General features: G+C 38.7%; 2 protein-coding genes and 1 long non-coding RNA gene across 4 annotated transcripts in view; 2 read left to right on the forward strand and 1 right to left on the reverse strand.

Moving 5' to 3' along the window:
* Window positions 1-20,940, forward strand: part of LOC309655611 (uncharacterized protein) — a gene marked incomplete at its 3' end in the record, with an annotated part of 398,594 nt that overhangs the window by 198,612 nt on the left and 179,042 nt on the right. The window lies entirely within an intron of this gene.
* GNG2 (G protein subunit gamma 2) overlaps window positions 1-20,940 on the reverse strand; it is a 130,096-nt gene that overhangs the window by 106,668 nt on the left and 2,488 nt on the right. The window contains exon 2 of one of the 2 annotated variants that reach the window (XM_082448426.1): window positions 2,306-2,346. The exons of the other annotated variant lie outside the window; for it this stretch is intronic. The gene's annotated coding sequence lies outside the window, so the exon portion shown is untranslated. The remainder of the gene's footprint in view (window positions 1-2,305; window positions 2,347-20,940) is intronic. 2 annotated transcript variants of the gene reach the window in all.
* LOC309654458 overlaps window positions 1-20,940 on the forward strand; it is a 595,613-nt gene that overhangs the window by 55,508 nt on the left and 519,165 nt on the right. The window lies entirely within an intron of this gene.

A 20,940-nucleotide genomic window follows, 5' to 3' on the forward strand; every position in this document is an offset into this window, starting at 1 on the left:
AACTGAAACCAGTAATTTTGCATGAAGCAAAAATGCTTGTAGGTAAGAGTAAAATGACAAATAACCTCTTTAAAGGTGTGTAACGACACAGTAGTTCTCAATGTCTCCTTAGGGCACTCTGAATACCATGATGGCTGGAAGATGCCACTGGCCTTTTGTGAGCCAAGGACAGGGATACCAAAGAATACAAGGAAGAATTGCCCCGTTCAACGTGTCAGCAACCCGCACTGAGAAACTCTGCTTGGATTGATTTGAAACATTTAAGTACAGTGATTAGTATGAAAGAAATCAACACCAACATCAGACAGAGAACATGAAAAACTTATTTTAAAAGCCTTCATTATTAATAATATTTGGTAGAGTGTAGGGATGGCTTAGCCCTCACCTGAAAGATATTAAGTACTTAACTCCAAAAGAACCTCACGATGGGGTCGCAAAAGCTATACATGGCATTAAAAGCACACACCCCCACAGGCCTTCCTTCTACTAAGCTCTAGACCAGAGATTCTCAATCGTGACTACACATTGTAATCACCTGGGGAGCTCTTATAAACTACAGATGTTCAGACCCCTCCCCAAGGGATTCTGACTCAAGTGGTCTGGGTAGGGTTTACATATGAGTGCTTTCAAACACTTCCCTGGAGATTCTGATGTGCACCCAGGACTGAGAATCACTGCTCTGTACCATCCATGCGCAGTCTATTGGGCATATCCGTCTGGATGTGGCCACTCCACAGATTTGAATCTGTTCCTCTCTTCCTGTATCTGTAGCCCAGTTATCGTCACCCACTGAATTTCCCAAAAGAGAAATTGGGGAGTTTTTCTAAATATCCTCCTCTCCTTCATCTTCAATCAGCAATTTCATCAGTTCTCCCATATCCAGCCCATCATTTGCAAATCCAAGACGTCTACTGGTCTCCCTTCCATTAGTTGTTCTCTACTTTTTCTCCTAAGAAGGTTTTGATACTAGTAAATACTAAATATTGGCTGAATGAGTACATGGTTAAATGGCTAGCTTCTGCAAAGTAAGTTAGGTTAAAAGCAGGTTTTATTTTTTATTTGCATTTTGCTGTAGCCACTAAATAGTTGTATAAATAATTAAAAATCCAACAGCCAAATTCAAGCCATCATCATATAATCCAACGCTCCAATGGGAAAAGAAGAGAAGGGGTGGAGGTATAAATGAAACAATACTGGTCTGAGTTATAATTGTTAAACTTGAGTGATAGGGATATGGAAGTTCATTATATTATCCTCTCTATTTGCTATATGCTTGAAATTTATCAGAATGAAGTTAATTTTTAAATGGGGGGAAGGACTTCCCTGGTGGTGCAGTGGTTAAGAATCCACCTGCCAATGCAGGGGACATGGGTTCGAGCCCTGGTCTGGGAAGATCCCACACACCGTGGAGCAACTAAGCCCATGCGCCACAATCACTGAGCCTGAGCTCTAGAACCCGGGAACCACAACTACTGAACCCTCGTGCCACAACTACTGAAGCCCACGTGCCTAGAGCCCGTGCTCCACAACAAGAGAAGCCACCACAATGAGAAGCCCGCACACCACAACGAAGAGTATCCCCCGCTCGCCGCAACTAGAGAAAACTCATGCGCAGCAATGAAGACTCAACGCAGCCAAAAAATAAATAAATAAATAAATTAAATAAAGTAAAATAAAATGGGGGGAAGTCCATGTCAGGACTAAAGGAAACTGCATCTTGGTTGGGGAGAGAAAACACATTATCACCTGTCTCAGCAATATGGTGACCTTTCAAGTCTACAGCTAGATTCAAATGGCTTTACTCAGTTTCAAAAGCCAAGTCTGTTTCTTCAAGAAGAAACCCCACCAGTATTAAATTGACCTTTTATTGTGACTGTTGTTGCTGCTGAAAAAGCCCTTATAATGTCTACAACCAATCTGTTAAGAACAGGGTTTACACTTCTCTGGTCTAATCTACTCTGACATCTGTCTTTCACTGTCCTCAATGGCTGCCACCAATTAATCATGTTCGGTGCCATAGAGACACATTTTGTTAAGGCAGTGACCTCAAAGACTTCCAAACTCAGGTTTTTAGAAGAAAATGGGTGAAATCTGAGAAATCTGATTTTTAACTATCATTAAGGAGAGCCATTTTTTTTTCCTTTAAATCCTAAAGTCATGTCAATATTGCTAAAGACTATGAATGTTTCTTTTTGATCAACATCACATGTTAAATGCTTTCATCTCTAGGCTTAAGATTTTTCTTTAACTCTTAAAGTTCTGATTAGATTTAAGATCCTAGAAGAAAATATTTCAGAATTCTTACCTCTTCAGTTCCCAAAGCCTGAGGCTCACTGGCAGATCTGGCTGTTGAGAAAGCAGAGAGGAGAATGTATTGGTTTTTTTTAAAAAAAAAAAAAAAGGAGAAATAACATGATACATAAAAGCTGAACAAGCAAATAAATGTTTCTGTAAATAGGGTTTGGTGGTGATGGCTGAATAGCTCAAAGGGCAGAGGGGCTCACAGGTTTACCTTTCTGAGCCAAAAAACAAACATTTTTTAACTCTTTTTCTTTGAAGAAACATATTTGTGAAAATAGGAGTCCCTTTCTTTGTGACCTTCCCTAACCTGCAAGAAAACATGAAAATATCAAGTCGGCTTGGGAACCGAGGGCAAGCACAGTTCTTGGTGACAGAGGCTGTGTACCGGTGAGATGAATAAGAACAAGCTTTCCTCCTGACCTAACTTGATTAGCTCCCAGCAGGACCAAAGTGCCAGATACACTCTTTCTCCAGGTGTTAGGGACAGAGGTGGGGCTCCATTCGTGTATATCTAACCCTTTAAGAGGGTAGATTGGACAAGTTAATGGTTAAAAAACATCGTTAGCATCCAAAGCTGAAGGCTGTTTAGAAGTAGAAACACCTATACCCTTAGCCACTAATGACCTTTGAGTATGCTGAACAGAGTTGGCCTAATTCTGCCTAGTGCAGAGTGTGGTTCATATCTAAGAAAGTTCCTGTCTTTACTTCTGAAAAGATATCCGGCAGCCAGCTCAAAGGGAACTGCCTAAGCCTCAGGGAATGCTTTACCATTCATATTTCGCTGTGTCTCAGAACTAAGAGTTACTTAGCATCTAGAGTATTATGACTGAGAGTGGAAATCAAATTCACGTTGGGCCCTGAGACCAAATGAACATCAGCGTCTCTAGAGATCTCCCATTGCTTAAGACTGGCACGTGTGCTAAAATCTCAGCCCAACTGATTATATTCCCAGATGACTATAAGGGACCATATGTTTTTAAATGAGCCAACATTATTAGAAAACCATTATCTCATGATTAATGACAGCAAAGGAAACAAAAACAAGCCAAGGGCAGAAAACAACCTATTTTCAGAGAATAAACCCTAGGGATAACAATGATTAGTGGGACTTGCAAAATAAGCCTTGACGGGAGCTCTGAGTCCAGCACTCTCATACATTCTTGGGAGAGCATAAATCAACACAATCTCTCTGGAAAGCAGTTGGGCAATATTTATCAAGATCCCAAATATGTTCTCACCCATTGTCTTGGTGATGTCACTCCTTGACTTGATCCAAAAAATGCAAAGTATAGACAAAGAAGTATTACCAAGGCGTTAGAAATAGCCTAAATATTAATAACATAACCTATTAAGTAAAACAGAAAAATTCCACATGATGGAACTTGGAAACAATAAATACAAAAAATTTAAATGATGAGGAAAAATACACACGGAATAAAGTTATGCAAAAAGAGAATACAAAATTATATATAGAGTATGACCTCAGCTAATTTTCTAATATCTATATATTATATATATGCATTTTTCTAATACATTTTCATATTTTTCATATTTAATATTCTAATATATCACATACAATATTTTCTAGTAAATATTATACATATCTTTCTGCTACATATTTTTCTAGAAAAAAGATTGGAAGACGGTATGTCAAAATGTTAACAGTGTATTATCCCTTTTGTATAGAAAATGGAAGTACCAGAAATTGCTAGATATGCCCCAGTATCTGCTTTCCTCTTCTTCCATGCTTGTGATAGAATCTAAGCTAGGCACATACATGTCAAGAATAACTGCTTTTCTCAGCCTCCCTTGTTGCTAGGTGTGTGGCCATGTGACAAAGTTCAAGGGGATTGTTGCAGCAGTGATGGGTGCAACTTCTGGGTCATGCCCTCCCCTTTCCAACTTCCTCCCTTCCTACTGGTTATAGTGAGGTCCTTATGGTAGGAAGCCACTTTAGACCATAAAGCAAGGAAAATATGCTTGGAATGATGTAACAGTATGATAGAAGGAGGCTGGATACCTGGATGATCTTGTGGAGGAGAGTTACCTTACCAGCCCTGGACCACACACCTCTGGATTGTTATGTGAGAGAGAAATAACTTCTAACTTCTGTAAGCCACTGTGAAATCAGGTCTCTGTTATATGTGGTTCAACCAAAAACCTAATTAATGGAAGGGGTCAGTCTTAATTTTTTTTTTACACTTTAAGTATTTTCCAAATTTTCAATGATCACCATGAATTACTTTCACCATCAGAAAAAAAGTTTAAGTTAAGCATTGTTTACTAATCTTTAAAAAATTAAGACAGCATAGAATGAAGTTTGGGTAACATGTGCCTTCTTCCCACATATGAGAGGAAAAATGAAACCCACAGTTTTGAGGAATAGTTTTTACACCATATGCCAGGGCAAAATCACACACAAACTCCCTGCATTTGCATGACCCTTTAATCAAACTCCACGGCACTTTATTTCAAGGCTTTTGAAAAATAGTTTTAATAAGGAAGAGTTGTAGGAATAAAATCTGCATGAGGAATACTCTAAAAAAACCTCTAGTCAATGTATTATACTTATCCATTTAAGAGGATACCTAGGCTTCTTAAAGTAAATCTTAAATCATTCTTAAAAACCAGTTTTGTAGGTGAACTAACTCATACCTTTAATTTAAGGGTGTTGTTTGTTCTCCGTACAGAATCATAATGAATCACTCCTCAGTAATCCCACTTTGTTGACTGTCCATCAAAAAAGCATGTATGTTGGGATTTCCCTGGTGGCGCAGTGGTTAAGAATCTGCCTGCCAATGCAGGGGACACAGGTTTGAGCCCTGGTCCAGGAAGATCCCACATGCTGTGGAGCAACTAAGCCCGTATGCCACTACACCACTATGCCACAGTAGCCCGTACGCTACTGAGCCTGTGCTCTAGAGCCCACGAGCCACAACTGCTGAGCCCACGCACCACAACTACTGAAGCCTGTGCTCCACCACAAGAGAAGCCACCGCAGTGAGAGGCCTGCGCACAGCAATGAAGAGTAGCCCCGGTTCACCGCAACTAGAGAAAGCCCGTGCGCAGCAACAGAGACCTAACGCAGCCAAAAAATAAATAAATAAAAGGGGGAGTGCTTCCCTGGTGGCACAGTGGTTGGGACTCTGCCTGCCAATGCAGGGGACACGGGTTCGAGCCCTGGTCTGGGAGGATCCCACATGCCGCGGAGCAACTAAGCCCATGAGCCACAGCTGCTGAACCTGAGCGTCTGCAGCCTGTGCTCCGCAACAGGAGAGGCCGCGATAGTGAGAGGCCTGCGCACCGCGATGAAGAGTGGCCCCCGCTCGCCACAACTAGAGAAAGCCCTCTCACAGAAACGAAGACCCAACACACTCAAAAATAAATAAATTAATTAATTTTAAAAAATAATAAAATAAATAAAATAAATTTAAAAAATAAAAATAAATGGGGGAAAAAAAAAGCACGCATGTTGATTTTACTTTCCCCTGGAGTGATGAAAGATTTGGCAGAGCTCACATAACCTCCTTGGTCTCCTCTGTGACCCAGGGGCCTATATTATAAGATGACTGTCCAAGATAAAGGAGTCATATCTACTCCATAAAATAGAGAAAAGAGACCTGGTCTACTTGGGGATCAGATCTGAAACAATGGCCTCACTAAAACCCGTCTCTAACTGTATTAGAATAATGCACTGAGGAGCATTTAAATCTGTAATAATATTATGCCAGTGTCATTTTGGCACCTTTTAGAGGCTCACTAAAGCCCTGTGCACCTGCACACCAGACACTTACCGGGTAGATCTGAGAGACTTATATGTAATTATACAGCAGATAAAGGACCAATTTTCCCCCCTTCTTCCTGAGAGAATGCCAAATGGCCCTTTTCTCCCCTGTGAATCACAACACCCAACACTAAAACGGCTAACTTATATTCAGTAACAAAGGGAGGATGCCAGAGTTTCTTCACTTCCCTCTCAGGACAATTGTGCCAGTACGTTCTCAAGAAACCCTACACTCTCTCTTGTGATAGTCAAATTGAAGCCGATAGTCAACGCTCTGAATTCTCAGTTTCTCTCCCCCTCTTCCCTTTACAAGAACATAAGCAACCCAACTCCACAGGCCTAATTACCATGGTAACACCATGCACTGTGATTATGAGTGTGTTTGTTTTTAAAATGACTCACAGATTGTTCCCCCAGAAGCCCCAGACACACAGGTTTCTGGCTGGTTTATAAAATCTATCCAAAGTTTTCTTGCAAATGTCTTGCTCTTCGTAGCACAACTGGTGTGACGGCGAGAGAGTCATCAAATCAATATGCCCATCTCCTTAAGGATGAAAAAACCCCACTTGGTTCCTTAAACACTCCAAGATTAATCAATTTAAAACTCGGGTTAATAATGAAATTAATTTGAGTTTGTACACTGGAGAAAATTAATCTGTTTCTAATTTAAATAATTGAGGTAGTTCATAAGGTAGTTTTAGGGACCCAAATGAAATTATCAGGTGAAATAAAATCAGCAGTAAAACTTATCAAATAAAATAGCCTACATCGGTGCATACATGGGTGATCACATGTAAAGTGTTTTAAAAGAATAAATGTAAGTCCTTTTTTTTAATTAGAAATGCATTTTCTTTTCCTTAACACTGCCTGATCGTAACAATATAACTTGATTCTAGGGTAAATGTAAGTCTTAATGCCGAGATGTTTTTAAACTAAGATCTAAAATAAAGAGATTTATTTTTAAAAAACAAACATGAAAGAGTCCAGACATTGGGAAGAACTGTGGACTACTTCCATCTATTTATCAATACGTATTATTTAAGACCCTCTACGTACTAAGCACCACTGTTTATAACTGAACATTGTAACAGGACTTAGGGAAGACTATTTTCATACTGGAGACAAAGGTCATGGGCATGGCTTAGTCCCTCATCTTCTCTCAGAAGATCCTTTGTGTCACAAGGCACCATTCTGGATGAGCTTTTAGTGAGAGGGAACATGATCCAATGATCACATCAGGCCTAGAACTGAGAGCCCTGACTTGGGCATCATGGGTAGCTCTCTCCAAAAAAAATAGATGTTGGTAATTTTGGTATATTGATTTTCCTTTGTATGAAACGGAAATAAACCCGATTTTAAAAGAAATTTAAATGAAAAATTTTATATAAATCTATATAAATTAAAATGCTTAGTACCCTGATGTTTACTTATGGTACAACATATTATAAGCAGACACACACACATACAAAATTCATTAAAAATGACTATCTCCAGGACTCTGGGAGGGCTCATGCCAAGGAGTACTTCCCAGAACTTCTGCTGCCAGTGTCCCTGTCCTCACGGTGAGACAGACACAGCCACCCTCCGCCTCTGCAGGAGACCCTCCAACACTAGCAGGGACGAGGGCAGACAGTAGAAGCAAGAAGAACTACAATACTGCAGCCTGTGGAACAAAAACCACATTCACAGAAAGATAGACAAGATGAAAAGGCAGAGGGCTATGTACCAGATGAAGGAACAAGATAAAACCCCAGGAAAACAACTAAATGAAGTGGAGATAGGCAACCTTCCAGAAAAAGAATTCAGAATAATGATAGTGAAGATGATCCAGGACCTCGGAAAAAGAATGGAGGCAAAGATTGAGAAGATGCAAGAAATGTTAAACAAAGACCTAGAAGAATTAAAGAACAAACAAACAGAGATGAACAATACAATAACTGCAATGAAAACTACACTAGAAGGAATCAATAGCAGAATAACTGAGGCAGAAGAACGGATAAGTAACCTGGAAGACAGAATGGTGGAATTCACTGCTGTGGAACAGAACAAAGAAAAAAGAATGAAAAGAAATGAAGACAGACTAAGAGACCTCTGGAACAACATTAAACGCAACAACATCTGCATTATAGGGGTCCCAGAAGGAGAAGGGAGAGAGAAAGGACCAGAGAAAATATTTGAAGAGATTATAATCGAAAACTTCCCTAACGTGGGAAGTAGCCACCCAAGTCCAGGAAGCACAGAGAGTCCCATACAGGATAAACCCAAGGAGAAACACATCGAGACACATAGTAACTAACTGGCAAAAATTAAAGACAAAGAGGGCTTCCCTGGTGGCGCAGTGGTTGAGAATCTGCCTGCCAATGCAGGGGACATGGGTTCGAGCCCTGGTCTGGGAGGATCCCACATGCCGCGGAGCAACTGGGCCCGTGAGCCACAATTACTGAGCCTGTGCGTCTGGAGCCTGTGCTCCGCAACAAGAGAGGCCGTGATAGTGAGAGGCCCGCGCACCGCGATGAAGAGTGGCCCCCGCTTGCCACAACTAGAGAAAGCCCTCGCACAGAGACGAAGACCCAACACAGCCATAAAAAAAAAAAAAAAAAGACAAAGAAAAATTGTTGAAAGCAGCAAGGGAAAAACAACAAATAATATACAAGGGAACTCCCATAAGGTTAACAGCTGATTTCTCAGCAGAAACTCTACAAGCCAGAAGGAAGTGGCATGATATGCTTAAAGTGATGAAAGGGAAGAACCTACAACCAAGATTACTCTACCTGGCAAGGATCTCATTCAGATTCAATGGAGAAATCAAAAGCTTTACAGACAAGCAAAAGCTAAGAGAATTCAGCACCACCAAACCAGCTCTACAACAAATGCTAAAGGAACTTCTCTAAGTGGGAAACACAAGAGACGAAAAGGACCTACAAAAACAAACCCAAAACAATTAAGAAAATGGTCATAGGAACATGCATATCAATAATTACCTTAAACGTGAATGGATTTAATGCTCCAACCAAAAGACACAGGCTTCCTGAATGGATACAAAAACAAGACCCATGTATATGCTGTCTACAAGAGACCCACTTCAGACCTAGGGACACATACAGACTGAAAGTGAGGGGATGGAAAAAGATATTCCATGCAAATGGAAATCGAAAGAAAGCTGGAGTAGCTATACTTATATCAGATAAAATAGACTTTAAAATAAAGAATGTGACAAGAGACAAGGAAGGACACTACATAATGATCAAGGGATCAATCCAAGAAGAAGATATAACAATTATAAATATACATGCACCCAACATAGGAGCACCTCAATATGTATGGCAACGGCTAACACCTATAAAACAGGAAATTGACAGTAACACAATAATAGTGGGGGACTTTAACACCTCACTTACACCAACGGACCAATCATCCAAAATGAAAATAAATAAGGAAACAGAAGCTTTAAATGACACTATAGACCAGATAGATTTAATTCATATAGGACATTCCATCCAAAAACAGCAGATTACACTTTCTTCTCAAGTGCGCATGGAACATTCTCCAGAATAGATCACATCTTGGGTCACAAATCAAGCCTTAGTAAATTTAAGAAAATTGAAATCATATCAAGCATCTTTTCTGACCACAACGCTATGAGATTAGAAATCAATTACAGGGAAAAAATAATAAAAAACACAAACACATGGAGGCTAAACAATATGTTACTAAACAACCAAGAGATCACTGAAGAAATCAAAGAGGAAAACAAAAAATACCTAGAGACAAATGACAATGAAAACAGGATGATCCAAAACCTATGCGATGCAGCAAAAGCAGTTCTAAGAGGAAACTGGTATACAAGCCTACCTCAAGAAACAAGAAAAATCTCAAATAAACAATCTAACCTTACACCTAAAGGAACTACAGAAAGAAGAACAAACAAAACCCAAAGTTAGCAGAAGGAAAGAAATCATAAAGATCAAAGAAGAAATAAATGAAATAGAAACAAAGAAAACAATAGCAAAGATCAATAAAACTAAAAGCTGGTTCTTTGAGAAGATAAACAAAATTGAAAAACCATTAGCCAGACTCATCAAAAAAAAGAGGGAGAGGACTCAAATCAATAAAATTAGAAATGAAAAAGGAGAAGTTACAACAGACACTGCAGAAATACAAAGCATCTTAAGAGACTACTACAAGCAACTGTATGCCAATAAAATGGACAACCTGGGAGAAATGGACAAATTCTTAGAAAGGTATAACCTTCCAAGACTGAACCAGGAAGAAATAGAAAATAGGAACAGACCAATCACAAGTAATGAAATTGAGACTGCGATTAAAAATCTTCCAACAAACAAAAGTCCATGACCAGATGGCTTCACAGGTGAATTCTATCAAACATTTAGAGAAGAGCTAAAACCTATCCTTCTCAAACTCTTCCAAAAAATTGCAGAGGAAGGAACACTCCCAAACTCATTCTATGAGGCCACCATCACCCTGACACCAAAACCAAAGATACTACAAAAAAAGAAAATTACAGACCAATATCACTGATGAATATAGATGCAAAAATCCTCAACAAAATATTAGCAAACAGAATCCAACAACACATTAAAAGGATCATACACCACAATCAAGTGGGATTTATCCCAGGGATGCAAGGATTCTTCAATGTATGCAAATCAATCAATGTGATACAACATATTAACAAACTGAAGGATAAAAACCATATGATCATCTCAATAGATGCAGAAAAAGCTGTTGACAAAATTCAACACCCATTTATGATAAAAACTCTCCAGAAAGTGGGCATAGAGGGAACCTACCTCAACATAATAAAGGCCATATATGACAAACCCACAACAAACATCATTCTCAATGGTGAAAAACTGAAAGCATTTCCTCTAAGATCAGGAATGAGACAAGGATGTCCACTCTCACCACTATCATTCAACATAGTTTTGGAGGTCCTAGCCATGGCAATCAGAGAAGAAAAAGAAATAAAAGGAATAAAAATTGGAAAAGAAGAAGTAAAACTGTCACTGTTTGCAGATGACATGATACAGTACATAGAGAATCCTAAAGATGCCACCAGAAAACTACTAGAGCTAATCAATGAATTTGGTAAAGTTGCAGGATACAAAATTAATGCACAGAAATCTCTTGCATTCCTATACACCAATGATGAAAAATCTGAAAGGGAAATTAAGGAAACACTCCCATTTACCAATGCAACAAAAAGAATAAAATACCTAGGAATAAACCTACCTAGGGAGACAAAAGACCTATGCAGAAAACTATAAGACACTGATGAAAGAAATTAAAGATAATACCAACAGATGGAGAGATATACCATGTTTTTAGATTGGAAGAATCAATATTGTGAAAGTGATTATACTACCCAAAGCAATCTACAGATTCAATGCAATCCCTATCAAATTACCAATGGCATTTTTTACAGAACTAGAACAAAAAATCTTAAAATTTGTATGGAGACACAAAAGACCCTGAATAGCCAAAGCAGTCTTGAGGGAAAAAAACAGAGCTGGAGGAATCAGACTCCCTGACTTCAGACTATACTACAAAGCTACAGTAATCAAGACAATATGGTACTGGCACAAAAACAGAAACATAGATCAATGGAACAAGATAGAAAGCCCAGAGATATCCCATGCACCTATGGTTAACTAATCTATGACAAAGGAGGCAAGGATATACAATGGAGAAAAGACAGTCTCTTCAATAAGTGGTGCTGGGAAAACTGGACAGCTAAATGTAAAAGAATGAAATTAGAATACTCCCTAACACCATACACAAAAATAAACTCAAAATGGATTAGAGACCTACTCTAGACCTCCTAGAGTAATGGAAATAAAAACAAAAATAAACAAATGGGACCTAATGAAACTTCAAAGCTTTTACACAGCAAAGGAAACCATAAGCAAGACGAAAAGACAACCCTCAGAATGGGAGAAAATATTTGCAAACAAATCAACGGACAAAGGATTAATCTCTAAAATATATAAACAGCTCATGCAGCTCAATATTAAAAAAAACAAACAACCCAATCCAAAAATGGGCAGAAGACCTAAATAGACATTTCTCCCAAGAAGACATACAGATGGCCAAGAAGCACATGAAAAGCTGCTCAACATCACTAATTATTAGAGAAATGCAAATCAAAACTACTATGAGGTATCACCTCACACCAGTTAGAATGGGCATCATCAGAAAATCTACAAACAACAAATGCTGGAGAGGGTGTGGAGAAAAGGGAACCCTCTTACACTGTTGATGGGAATGTAAATTGATACAGCCACTATGGAGAACAATATGGAGGTTCCTTAAAAAACTAAAAATAGAATGACCATATGACCCAGCAATCCCACTACTGGGCATATACCCAGAGAAAACCGTAATTCAAAAAGACACATGCACCCCATTGTTCATTGCAGCACTATTTACAATAGCCAGGTCCTGGAAGCAACCTAAATGCCCATTGACAGACGAATGGATAAAGAAGAGGTGGTACATATATACAATGGAATATTACTCAGCCATAAAAAGGAACGAAATTGAGTCATTTGTTGAGATGTGGATGGATCTAGAGACTGTCATACATTGTGAAGTAAGTCAGAAAGAGAAAAACAAATATCGTGTATTAACACATGTATGTGGAACCTAGAAAAATGGTACAGATGAACCGGTTTGCAGGGCAGAAATTGAGACACAGATGTAGAGAACAAACATACGGATACCAAGGGGGGAAAGTGGTGGGGGGGTGGGGGTGGGGGTGTGATGAATTGGGCGATTGGGATTGACATGTATACACTGACGTGTATAAAATTGATGACTAATAAGAATCTGATGTATAAAATAAGTAAAATTAAATTAAAAAATTTTTTTAAAAAATGACTAACTCCAAATTGCTACATATTTTATGTATTGTTACCAATAATATTTTTTTCTCTAGAGTTTGAAGGGATAACCAGAGCCTATTAGTCAGGATAGGCTAAGGTTATACTGTGGAAACAAACAACCCCCAAATCTTTTAAGACAGAAAAACTCATTTTTCACTCTCACTATGTGTCCATTGCAGGTCAGTGGATAGACCATCTCTGTGTGTCTTTATTCTAAGACCCAGGCTTAAGAGCTCAGCCACTCTTCCTGTGTTTTCACCACTGTCAATTGCCAAGGAATGCGCTCACATTCTGGCCATTATAAGCTTCCTCCTAGAGGTGACAAACATCACTTCTGCTTTCACTTCACTGGTCAATGCAAGACACATGGCTACATCTAACTAAAGAGGACGGAGACCTGTAAGCCTATCATGAGTTGGGAAGGAAAACCAGAAATATTTATGCCTAAGCACATGCATTGGTGAACAAATAGTGCAAGCCTGAGACTGTCACTTAACAAAGTCAGAACACTGACGTCTGACTATGCTTAGGAAGCAGGCTTCCTCAGGTGATTCCTTACTCCAAGTTCTGAGCACCTGTGGTTCATGTTGGGCCATAATCATTTCTGCTAAAACTGGCTAAGAACTCCATGGCTAGAGTTAAAGATACTCTATTCCATCTTGTGGTAACAATAATAATTATACTAATAATAGCTACAATTCTGAATAGTTAGTTACTATATGTCAGGCACTATGTTAAATAAACATTTTACATACATTATATTATTTTCCCCTGACAATTTTGTGAAGTAGGTATTGTCATTATATCCCAATCTATAGATAAGGAAACAGAGGCACAGATAGTTCAAGCAACTTGTCCAGGACATTCTGATTCTAAACCAATGTTCTTTAACTACTATGCTCTCCTGTGTATTAAGCCTTAGAATGTTATTTTTCTATACTGTAGTATTTTCAGATTATTTTAAAACATAATAAAAAAATCAAAATTTTTTTTTTTTGCTTAGAAATTTTCACTTTTTTTAACTTAAGTTTTTTATTAGTTTAATTAAAAGAAATTTTTGGGACTGTTTGATATCAAGTTTTCTTTTCCCCCAATGGAAAAAAAATAATAAAACTGTTAGCGAAATTACTTTAATGCTTATATACAGTAATGTTCTCTAAACACAACCATCATTCATGAAGTTTAAAAAATAATGGCAAAGGATCCATTCAATTCTCCAAAGAAAGACTAAAATGACTGTTAATTTTTTTTTCTGTGTAAATTTTTTCACAATTTTTCTCATATGGTTCTGTGCAGATCAGATAAATACCCTTCTTAAACACAGCTCTGTTGGCAAAGCTTAGAAATGAACTTTTACTTTCCTGTTTAAAAATGCAAATATAAGAGTAGGAAGCATTCGATCACTCATTACAGAGAAGGTATTCCTACCATTAACACTTAATCTGTTACGATGAGAATGCACAGAAATACACCTAGAGGCAAGCAGTCAAAACACTGTAATGATGGCAGCTTCACTGCAATTTCCCTTTTTCACTACTGCTGCCTCACAAACGTAGTCTCTGAAATGAAATATCAGAATGAAAAGTAGGAACCATGAAGACAATGCAACAATAATAGAACTGCATGTTGCCTCTGCAGTTGGAAAGTGGAAAACTATTTTCAAAATAACTCATAATCAGAAATTTCAGAGAGTATTCTTGCTTCTCTTACATGTGCTGTAATCAACAAAATGCATACCTCTCTAGAGAAAACAGTGTTTTCCTTTAAGTCTGATAGACATCATACACAGAACCCTTGGCCTCTCTTGCTCATTTCTTGGCCCAGGGTGGATTTTATTTAGATCAAATTGATTTAAATGACGAGTCAGGAAGACTCAATTTAATTATATATATATATGTATTTTACAATGCAGAAATGCAGGGCTAGTTGTCTAAATTAAATGCCATTCTTATTACTCACTAGGACCTGATGTAATTTCTTCTGGAATCATTTGTTTAGAAGGTGATTCTTGGCTTCGTCTCACAGGAGCCATTTTGTATTTTTTTCCAGGACTCTTTCTCCAGTCTACCTAGATCATCACCATCAACTAAAGCAAGCTTTCCATTTGTGTGTATATGTGTATGTTTGTTTTTCTGAAAGGAGAATGCATGGAAACACTGTTCAACTCAAAGTTGTATGATCTTGATAAGTTTTTTTAACCTTTTGGGCCTTGATATCCTCATGTATAGGATGGAAACAATAATAGTGGCAGACTCTGTTGAACACCCGATAACCATTCACCCCTTCTTCCTTGCTAATAGAGCTAGACCTTTTTTCTGGAGTCTGGTGACCATGTTCTTCAGAGAGGCGGGGCTGCGCCATGGCCTCACAGGACACTTGAATTAGCCAATCACAGCAGCTCTGTCTGCCTCGCTACTAATAGGGAAGGCACATGAGTTGTGAATGTCATCTCAGAGAGGCCTTCAGGGATTACCCAACAAAGGTAAAATACCCATGACCACACCATCATACACACAATCTCTATCATTCAATCTGTTTCTATTTTAATCCACCTCAGCACTTATCACTACCTGATATTTTCTTGTATTGTAATTTGTTTCTGTCAATGGGGTCCAATCCTGGCTGATTCTGATCTAATTAGTCTGGGTTGAGGCTGGGCCATAGGTGTTTTTTTCTAAGTACCTCTCAGTGATTTCTAATGTGCAGCTAGATCTGTAAACCACTGGTTTATGTGTTTTCCAGGTCTCTCCCAATAGAATGTAATTTCCAAGAAAACAAAGAACTGGCCTGTTTTGTTCATCCAAGTGTCCCTGGCCCCTCGAAGGACACATGGCACATTGCAGACATTCCGTGAAGACTTGTGGACAGACTGACTGTATTGTAATTCTGTCAGTATTTGTCTGTTTTCCCAGTAGTTTTTGAGCTCCTAGAATATCTAGTCCACTCTGCATAAAAAAGTAAGTGACACAAGAAAGTTCATTAAACGAATGATAAACAAACTGCATTTGTGAACCCAAATGTTCTCACCAAAAACAAACAAACAAACAAACAAAAAAAGCAAAAACAAAAATCCCACAAATATATGTGAGGTGATGTATGTGTTAAGTAACTAGATGGGAGGAATCCTTTCACAGTCTATATGTATATCCAATCACCATGATGAACGCTTTAAATATCTTATAATTTTATTTGCCAATTACACTTCAATAAAACTGAAATTAAAAACAAACAAAAACCCAAGCTGTATTTGTGTGCTGTAAGGAAGACAAAGATGAAACTGGGTGTGGCTGCTGTCCTCAAAGAGCTTGCAAAAGAAAAAAAAAAAAAAATAGCAGATTGCCATTATACACACGAGAATGCACTAATTGCTGTGATGAAAGAACAAAAGACTTCAGGGGAAGTAAAGATTGCTTTTTATTGGGAAAGGAAGAAACCAAGGAAGACTTCATGGAAGAGACAGCATTTGAACTGAGCCTTACAGGATGAATGGAATTTGGCTACGCAGAGAAGCAAGACTATAGGGGTGAAGTGTGGAAGGAGAAGCAGGAAAGTTCTTCCAGGGAGAGGCAAGAACACAAACAACAAATCAGCCCAGCTGGAGGTCAGGAGGGCTAGAACGAAGACACTGGCTATCAACATGGGAAAGATTAGATGGTGTCAAGATATGTTTCCAATGACAGTGCAAAGGTCTGAGCAACTGACTCCAACTTGGTTGTTTGGTGAGGATAATAATGAAATTGGGTTTTCCTAATTGAGGGACTGAGAGAATGGGGTGTCATTAATAGTCGTGGAATCAGGTGAGGAGCTGGTTTTGAGTGGGGAAAGGCAATGGCAAGCACTGATTTGGAGTCTCAGTTTCAGTGGGTTGGGTGTTCTGGCAAGTTTGCAGCGTGCTCGATGTGCAAGTTTAGAGTAGGTGAGAGATCAGGATGGAGAATCAGATTTGGAACTGCCCCCCACCCCAGTGACAATGACAGAAATCATAGAAACGGGTTTGATAAAGGAAGAGGGAGAAATTTAGTGTCAGAAGAATCAAATCTTGAGAACACTCGTATTTTGGGGAGCAGAACTTGGAGTTAATGGAGAAGTTGGGAGCCTTCAGAGAGGCATGAAGGGTGGCAGAATATGCCACTCCAAAATATGCCTCTTTGGCATAAGGATTATTTCAGGCAGATTATCGTGGGAAACAGGAGACACTGGAGAAATTATGAAAACATACTAGAAGTTACATTTTTGTAAGGGAAATTTACATTATAAAGGAAATCTCGATTTGTAAGGGTGCCTCCCTCTCTGTTCCAGGAAAAGAAGGAGTGGAATCAACTTAAATATGTATATCAAATCTTACTCTTATTTACCACACTTTTCCTGGCCGCCTCCCCGTAACTGCCCTCCTCCACTCCTCCTTCTCAATTTTGTCTTTAGCTCAAGATGGTATTTAAGCCTGAGTTCTAAACCTCTTCTGAGAGCTCCTCATTTTTCCCTGGCATCTCCCATGTACACGTGAGGTATACAAGTTAATAAATGTCCATTTGTTTTTCTCTTATCAATCTGTCTTTTGTTACAGGCTTCTCAGAACTGAGAAAGGTGGAGGGAAAACTATTTTTCCTCCACTACAGGTAGGAAGAAAACAAAGTTAGTAGAGGTTACCAAAGTCAAGGGGAAGCTTTGTTGGCAACTGGTTTGTTTAAATTTATATGTGTAAACTAGCATGTTTGCAGGCAAAGAGGAAAGGGCCAATAAAAAGAAGAAACCAAATGTTTAAGAAGGAGATAGAATTATTGTCAGAACATAGTCCCCTAGAAAGTAAAAGGAAATAAGAGTCCAAGTCCAGGCTTGAAAGAAAAGCTGTGCTAATTTGACCTAGGAAGGGAGGAGAAGAAAATGAATGAAAACATGAGAAATTGTGAGGTGGTAAAGAATGAGGTCGAGGAATTCCATAATATATACCTTCTCCAAATAACAGGAGGTGAGGTCACCTGTAATGAATAAAGGGAGTAGGGGCTTGGGTTGAATGGTTTTGATTGAAAATGCAGAGGGGATAGTAAAAAGTGAAATTAAAAAAAAAAAAAAAAGGATTTCCTAAGAACAGCAATGGCCCTGCTGATGTTGCAAGGAATCTGGAGTAGAGTCCATCACTCCAGTTTCCAGAACTTCTCCTTCAGCTCTACTGCCGGGTGCCTGGGGCAGAGGATCATGGGAAGGTCTGACCCTGACAACCAGACTGGCAGGGGGACAAGGGAAGGCCAAAGAAATAGGGAGGAAGTGTCAAGTGACTGGTTTTACTAAGTCTTTCCATTAAGAGCTTGACAGTTTAACAAGAGATAAAAGGGCTGACCCTGTCTTATATCTTCACTTCTAAGAAACATGTTATTTCTAGAGTTTGAGAATTGAGCTCCCTCTTTTCTAATGTTTAAGGAAGTCCTCTAGAGATTCTGAACATTGTCTGAACATTGACTCCCATTAAATATAATTGATTTTCTTTAACATAAGAGTTTTAAGGAACCACATATATCTCTAACGCTCTTACCTGAAAATCTGAATCTCAATTCCACATTGGCATCTTTACATTTGTACAAATTTGAACACAGAAACATAGCATATTAACTTTAAACATTACCCTCTTCTTTTTAAACAAAAGAATATGGTCTTCCAAACAATTTTTAAAGTGACAAAGTATAATGACTTTCTCTATCCATTTGCCCTACTGTGGAGGGAAGTAAAATGGAAATTGAATTGGGAGGTGAGGTATTAGTCAACTGTGCAGCTCTAGAAAGGTAACAAATTCTGGGCCTATTTTATTATCTGTCATGGAGGGGTTGATACAGGCTAGGTTTTTTTCCCAGGTCATTTTTAGCTCTGCAATTCTATGATGTCATAGGCTGGGACAAAGTCTTAACCCAGCTCTGTAATTCCCCTCTCCCACCTGGGTCTAGTAAAGCCAGTCATGGGTCCTCCCAGTAACCACAGAATCAACAGATTTGCAATTTTTAAAATGTTGGAGGTCATTATCCAACCTCCTAGTACACACACAGAGTGCATTACAAAAAAATTAACATACAGTCTTTCAGGAGCTCTTCAAACCATTCAAGGTCAACATCTGCACCCACACCATAAACCTCAGGTATCACTGCTGTTCAACAGAGCCTTCCCTAATCTTTCTGCCCAGATCACTTCAGCCCCATCCATACCCTGCCTCACTGGTTTTGGAATGGAAAGTGAAATCTGTGGTGGAAAGTGAAACACAGGATTCTTATTTTCAAAAGTGAAATTTAGATTAGAATCACATTGCATTAGTAGAAACTTCTCTCAGAATCTATTATTGTTGTTTAACTACTATAGCCCCTTTCCAAGGTTAATCCTCTCCATTATAAAGAGTTTGAGAACAATTTAGTGTGTAGTTTCTCCTCCCTTTTCCTGAACTTGCTACCTATTGGGCACTTTTTCCCCTGCAGCTAATGAATAGAGACTAGAAAGACACTGAAGTGATGGCCCCCTCCTGGGGCCTGGCCTGCACCTGGCCAGCAGGATCTTGATATCACTATCAGGTTCTTGATATCACTAATTATCAGGATCTATGCAGATTTTCTTTCTCCTTTTGCTTTTAAAAGTTACTTTTGAGAGATGTATTTCACTTGGGCAGGGATAATACTGGTGTATGCAAGAGACTGAATACAAATATTATAATCATGATCTTTCTGACACACTATGTTAAGAGATGCTGCCATTTCAAAACGTCTCCTCAAAAACAATCCAATTAAAAAATGGGTAGAGGACTTGAATAGGCATTTCTCTAAAGGAGACACACAAATCGCCAACAGGCACGTGAAAAGACATTCAACATCACTAATCCTCAGGGAAATGCAAATTGAAACCACAAAGAGATACCAATTCACACCCACTGGGATAGCTACTGTCAAAAACAAACAAACAAAAAACCCCAGGAAATAACAAATGTTGGTGAGGATGTGGAGAAATTGGGACCCTCGTGTACTGCTGTGGGAATATAAAATGGTGTAGCGGCTATGGAAAACAGTATGGCCATTCTTCAAAAAATTAAACACAGTTACCATATAATACAGCAATTACACTTCTGGGTAACCCAAAAGAAGTGAAAGCAGGGATATTTGTACACCCATGATCTATTCACAATAGCTAAAACATGGAAGCGAACCAAGTGTCCATCAACAGATTAATGGATAAAAAACTATAGTATGTATATACAATGGAATATTATTCAGCCTAAAAAAGGAAGGAAATTCCAACATATGCCGTAACATGGATTAACCTTGAAGACATTTTGGCAAGTGAAATAAGAGAGTCACAAAAGGACAAATACTGTATGATTCCACTTACATGAGGTACCTAGAGTAGTCATAGACAGAAGGTAGAATGGTGGTGCCAGGGGCTCGGGGGGAGGAGGGAATGGGGAGTTACTGTTTAATGGGAACAGATTTTCAGTTTGAGAAGATGAAAAAGCTCTGGGGATGGATGGTAGTGACAGTTGCACAACAATGTCAATATACTTAACGCCACAGAGTGGCACACTTACAAATAGTTAAAATGGGAAATTTTATGTTATATATATTTCACTACAATTAAAAAAAAATGTCTCCTGAATCTTTGAGATAGTGGCAAAGATCAAGAATACGCTAACTTTTCCCGATGCAGAAGAAAAAGTGACATCTGAGTACCTACTATGTACCAGGCAGGCACTCACAAATCACACACAAAAGCAAAAACCAAATAAAATACAACAAACAAACAAACAAACAACAACAAATACCCTGATTATATACTATTAATCCTTCTTTACAGTGAAGAAAGCAAGGTTCATAACGTACCAGCAAGAACCAGTGGTAGGATTCAAAGGCAGATCTGCCTGACTCTCGAAGCCTGCATTCTTTTCACTCCACCATGCTGTTCTCTGCTACCCACAGTTGTCTTTGAAGA

The sequence above is a fragment of the Balaenoptera physalus genome (genome assembly GCF_965194825.1).
Source record: "Balaenoptera physalus genome assembly, chromosome: 2".
NCBI classification, from domain to species: Eukaryota; Metazoa; Chordata; class Mammalia; order Artiodactyla; family Balaenopteridae; genus Balaenoptera; species Balaenoptera physalus.